Source organism: Ovis canadensis, chromosome 6 (assembly GCF_042477335.2).
Source record: "Ovis canadensis isolate MfBH-ARS-UI-01 breed Bighorn chromosome 6, ARS-UI_OviCan_v2, whole genome shotgun sequence".
In the NCBI taxonomy this organism is placed as follows: Eukaryota; Metazoa; Chordata; class Mammalia; order Artiodactyla; family Bovidae; genus Ovis; species Ovis canadensis.
Window position 1 is genome coordinate 130,770,969 of NC_091250.1, and position 6,000 is coordinate 130,776,968.

The following is a 6,000-nucleotide window of genomic DNA, read 5'->3' on the forward strand; positions in this document are numbered from 1 at the left end:
CGCCTGCCCGCATCACAGGTGATCCAGGCGCACGTCTGTCAGCCTATGTGCCAGCGTCACTTATCACCTGGGCCTGCAGTCTTCGTGGACCACTGCTGTATTTCATCAGCCCTTGTATTTGCCTCCTGCCAGTGCCTGGCGTATCAGAGATACTCAGAGCTGGGAGAGGAAGGGAAAGGCAGCCCTGCCTGGTGGGCGGAAGACCCTGCGGTCTCCAAGGCGCCATGAGGTGAGAAGGCCCAAGGACGCCAGGGGGCTGAGGCCAGGCTCCCACGGCTGCGTTCCGGGGCATTTAGACGCGAACCCACCGGCACTCTTGTTGCTCTGACCTGGCAACGCCTCCCGCCTTTCCCAACCTCAAGACAGGTCCCTTAGGAACAGGAATGCCAGCCATCAGCCTTCACGAAAGGAAGGCTCACAGGACCATGAACACGAGAGGGACGTAAGACAGAGGCCGTTAAGGGCTACAGTCTGCGCCTTCCATAGCCTTACTGTAAAAAGAGTAACATCTCTGAAACTTGAATTGGATGTTCCCTCAAAAGGCTAAGATATCAAACAACACTAGCCAATTAAAGATAGAAAACAGTCCTACATGAAGTTGCCTGATACCCTTCAAGTTATGGACCATCTGAATATTAAACATTGGAGTTAAAAAAAGAAAAAGACTCATTACATTCTTAATGAAGCATTATCTTTTAATCCTTGGCAACATATTTTACACCTTACAAAATTCTGTTACACACAGGATTTCATTTTATCCTCAGGACAATCTCTTCAGCTAGGGAGGGAAACTAAAGTTCAAGGAAGTAATTGACCTTAACAAAAGCCTTCCTGGGGCCAAGCTTCCTGTGCAAAAGCTCTGGAGTAAGTTATCTTGAATATATTATTCATATGACATCCTGTCAACGTTCAAAAGGGTTTTGATGTAGCCTGTAATAATAGCCACATATATGATAAGATCTTTAAAACGGAAAACAAAGAAGAAAAATCCATTTGGTAGCTGATGTAGGATGCAGGTGGGGGGGGCGGGGCGGGGCTCGGGGAATGGGTAACAGCCAAGACTTAGAGTTATATAGCTTAATAAAAAAATTTCTCTCTGAACTTCTAGCTCTAAAAAAAAGAATGCTTAAACAAGATGATTTAGAGAATATCATAAACTAAAAAAGGGGGGAGTACCATCAGTTCTTTAAGGTGAGGTTAAGTCAGCTCTCTAATTAGGCCCCCAGGGAAGAGCTGGCCAACCCTCTTCTTCCAGCGAACAACAGGAGGAATGGCAGCCAAACGCGCAGCTCAAATGCTACCTCCTCCATCCCCAGGCAACCTCTTCTCTGAAAGCTCCCTCTTCATTTAATCCATATAAAAGCCAGCCCTGCCTGCAGAACAAGTAGCAACTAGTTTTCAGTGAAAACATTAAGACAATCTAAGAAAATCACAAAGAAAACCCATTTGCATTTCTGCAAAGTGCTCCCAAAACATGTGTGTGCTTAGCTGCTCAGTCGCGTCTGAATCTTTGTGACCCCATGCACTGTAGCCTGCCAGGCTCCTCTGTCCATGAGATTCTCCAGGCAAGGATACTGGAGAGAGTAGCCATTCTCTTCTCCAGGGGATCTTCCCGACCCAAGGATCAAACTCGGGTCTCCCTTATTGCAGACAAATTCTTTACTATCTGAGCCACCAGGGAACAAAACAAACCATGTGGAGTGCCTACATATATAAAACAATGCACTTTTTAATATGCTAGATTAATTAAAGGCTGCAAATCAAAATAAAGACAAAAAATGCTACTTAACATGAAAACATAATTTGGTGGCATCACTCTTTGACCAAACAGCTACCATCTATGTTGTATTCCTGTAAACCCAAATAAGAATAGCAGAGAAAACTTTATCCTTTCGACAACAGACATGTGGCTTTAAAAGAATCAAGCACATCAAATTCCCATCTTGCCAAACATAAATTGGAAGGGAGATTAATATTTTTAAGGACTAATTACTATATTCTTTAGAATTGAAGCTTTACAGGTCATTTAACATGATGCAACTTTGCAACTAATAATTTTAAACTATGTTTTAATCCATTATACAAAGCCACAAACACCCACTCAAGGTACTCCCCACATTCACTTGTTCCATACTCTCCAAATTAAAATCTCCGTTAGAAAGAGACTCACAGACTAAGAAAATGAACTTATGGTTGCTGGGGGGAAGGGATAGCTAGGGACTTTGGGAAGGTCATGTACACACTGCTATATTTAAAATGGATAACCGACAAGGACCTATACAGCACATGGAACCCTGCTCAATGTTATGTGCCTGGATGGGAGAGGGGTTTGGGGCAGAATGGATACATGTGTATGTATGGCTGAGTCCCTTCAATGTTCACCTAAAACTACCACAGCATTGTTAAATCAGCTATACCCCAACAGGAAATAAAAATAAAATTTAAAAAATAAAGTCTCTGTTAGAGACTGGGGCATAAAAAAAGCCTGCAGTTGGCCAACTTTGTATGACACTCAATAGATCAGCAACATACTCCTCCTGCCAAGAGTTCTGAACCCAACAACTTCATTAAGGAAAACTTCAAACCAATTTGACAAAGCACAGATGTTGCAAGTAAAATGCAATTATGAAGAATATGCAAGATAGCATCAAGCAGCTGCCAGAGCTTCCATCACCGACAGTGTCTTTCAACTCTGAGACAAAGAAGACACCCACAACTAAACTTTGTGGAAAGAAACAAAACTTTCCCTTTAGAACCTACATTTTAAAGGCTCTCCATTATCTATGCCACTGCCACTGAGATAACTTTCCTCTGCTGTATTCAGTTGAAAGAATTAAAGGTTTAGGGCTGACAAAGTTCTTACCTAGTTTAAAACCCTCGAGGGTGAGGAAACTGAAGCCTAGTGGTTTTGCAGGAACAAACAGCAGCTTCATTCCAGAGCCAGACTCAGACCAGATAGATTCGAGTTAAGTACTCCACACTGAGCAACAAACACAGTGATAGCAACTGTGCCTCTGAAAGGCCTGAGGAGAGCTGAGGCACTGCAGATTTTAAATCACAGGAAAGACTTGGATCCAGGGTGGAGAAAAGGGGCCTCTCCTTCAGACAGACCTCATTCTCTCTGGGTACTGCAGCGAACCACCCTGTCCTTGAAGACCACGGCTCTCAGAGAGCAGGACGAGAAGATGTCAGGGGAGCCTTCAGAAAGAAGGGGTCACCTAAACTGATACTGTAAGAATGGGCAAGCGAAGCTGGAAGCCCCGGAGCTGGGTGCATGGGGCAGACCGAAGAGTGAACAGAGACAAGGCAGAGTGAAAGGCCAGCCGGCTGTCTGGACTTCGTAACAGCGACAGCTGCAGCTATGGCCACACTTCCATCTTGCATTTCTGTTATTTATACCCTGTCCCTTCACAAAGAATTTCCATTTGGATATTACAGTTAACTTGTGCCTATAGCAGTTTTCTGTCTTAGACCAGGATGCTCTTGAAAAGGAAAAAGACGGACCTGTTAGACACAGCATTCCCCAGGGGAAAAGAATCACTTCTCCTGGAACATAATAGGTGTTATCACACAAGGGTAGATGAATGACCCCACAGCCTCACCCCCTCTGTTCCTTGCGTAAACCTGACCTCTAACTGTAACTGCCTTGGCCTCATTCCGCGGTTGTGGATTCCCCTCCTTCAAACGCACTCTCCAGCCCGCCAAATTCTTGGGAAAGTTTTCTTCCACTCTCCAGGCGCTGAGAGCTGCAAAGTTAAATCTGGCTTTCCAGACTTTTTTTTTTTTTCTTCTTCCCAATCCTAACGGAAGAAATCAAGAAGCGCCGGGCAGAGGGACCAGGCTCCCTCCAATCAGAGCCGGCTCCCGCCCGGCCGGCCGAGTCTCGCGCCCCAGCAGGAAACGCCGGCCGCAGCCCCGACGCGCGGTCCCTCGGCGGCGCAGTGACAGCCCCGGCTCCCCGGGGACCGGGCCTGGGAGAGGGCGGGTTCCGGGGCCAGTGCAGCCACTTCTGTTCACACAGCAAAGGAGACAATAAATAAAAGAGCGGCTCAGCTGTCCTACTCGGGCCAAATGCTTCTCCCCCACGTACAAACCCGTTACAGCACGACCGGCGCCGCTCCCCGCGCAGGAACACCCGTCGATACATGGAACCCCACCTAAGACACACGCGCGCGCAAGCACTGTTGTGGGAAAAGGGGAGCGTGTACCCGGGCGGATCACACCCCCACAAGCCGCGGGGCTCGGGGAGGGAGGGGTAGGGACGGGGCACAGCCACCCAACTCGCACGGGTCCACGCGGAGCCACCCTCAGTGACCCACAAACACTCAGAGCCCCTCACTCTCGGAGTGACCAGAATCCCTACGATCAGTTACCCTCAGTGAGACACCGCGAGCCAGTCACCCGGTGGAGGTAAGGGCGGCGGCGGAGGGGTGGGGGTGGGGACAAAGACAGTCTCCCACTCCCAGGATGTCCGGGATCCCCTCGTGCGAGGGCCCACCCAGAGCTGCCTTCGGGCGACACACCGCGCGAGCCAGCCACCCTAGGGAGGGAGCGGGGACCGAGGCAGTGTCCCCGCCCGCAGGATGACCAGGACCCCGCGCGGGGGGCATCACCGGCCGATCCCCGCGGAGTCCCAGCGGGCGCGGAGAGCCCTCGGAGCCACCCCGAGGCCGAAACAATGCCCGGCGCCCGGACGCGCGGCGGTCGGTCCCGCTCCGCGTCCCTGTCCCCACTTGGCGCTCAGGGCGGCGGCCCACACCTCGGGCAAGCGACCCCGCGGCGCCCCGCTCGGATGTGCCACACCCAGGAGGGGACCTCCGTCCGGCTCCCAGGATCCCTGCCTTCTCGGAGACCCCTGCCGCCTGGGACCCCAGTCCGGCCCCGAGACCCCCGCCCGGCCCAGGACCCCAATCCGGCCCTGGGACCCCCGCCCGGCCTGGGACCCCTGCCTTTTCGGAGACCCCTGTCGCCTGGGACCTCAGTCCTGCCCCAAGAGCCCCGTCCGGCCCTGGGACCCACGCCCGACTCGAGACCCCTGCCCAACTGGGCCCCCGTCCGGCCCCGGGACCCCAAGCCGGCTCTGGGACCCCAGGCCGGCCCTGCGGACCCCCGCCCGGTTCTGAGACTCCAGTCCGGCCCTAGGGAGCCCCCGTCCGGCTCTGGGACCCCAATCTGGCCCTGGGGACCCCTGTCCGGCTCTGGGACCCCATTCCGGTCCCGGGACCCCCGCCGGATTCGAGACCCCTGCCCCGCCCTGGACCCTGCCCGGCTCTGGGACCCCTGACTCCCGAGGATCCCCTCGGCCGCCCGGGACCGCCGCCCGGCCGTGAGACGCTCTCCCAGCCCCGGAGCCCGTGTCTGCCCGGGGGGCCCCCCGCCCGGCCCGGCCCCGCCGCCCGCCGCCTCACCTCAGGCCGCCTCTGGGGCAGCGATCGCTCCTAGTCGGAGGCCGCCCTGGCCGAGCCAGGCGGAGCCGAGCAGCCGGCAGAGCCGCCGCCGCCGCCGCAACAATGGAGCCCCGGGGCGGACCCGCCTCGCAGCCGCCTCAGCCGGTCCCCGCTCGGGCTAGCGCTCCGGCTCTTCAGGAGCAGCGGCCGCCGAGAGGCTGCGACCGGGTTCGGACTCCGCGCAGGCGCACTCGCCCCGCCCGCGCCACGACGCCCCGCCCCCGACGGCTCCCCGGCGTTCGGGGCCCGCCCCCCGACCAATAGGGAGGGAGCTGGCCGCGATGGGCGGGGCCTGCGGAAACAAAGGGAGGTGGGGCGGGGCCGCTCCGGGGTGGGGCTGCGGGAGTCCCCACACCGAGAGCTCCCGGAACCTCGGCCCACCCGGGTCCGACCCGGGACGGCCGGGCGTCAGGTCCACCCGGGGTCCGCTCAGCGAGACCGTGGCCATACCAAACCCGAAACTCAAGTTTATGGAATTGGCTCTCTTTCAGTTCAGCTCAGTCGTGTCCGACTCTGCTACCCCATGGACTGCAGCTCGCCAGGCCTCCCTGTC

At 54.9% G+C, this 6,000-nt stretch overlaps 1 protein-coding gene across 2 annotated transcripts in view; it reads right to left on the reverse strand.

The window, feature by feature from the left end:
* Nucleotides 1-5,691, reverse strand: part of AFAP1 (actin filament associated protein 1) — a 150,052-nt gene extending 144,361 nt beyond the window's left edge. For both annotated transcript variants that reach the window (XM_069594799.1, XM_069594800.1), the window contains exon 1: nt 5,409-5,691. The gene's annotated coding sequence lies outside the window, so the exon portion shown is untranslated. The remainder of the gene's footprint in view (nt 1-5,408) is intronic.
* Nucleotides 5,692-6,000: the final 309 nt, after the last annotated feature.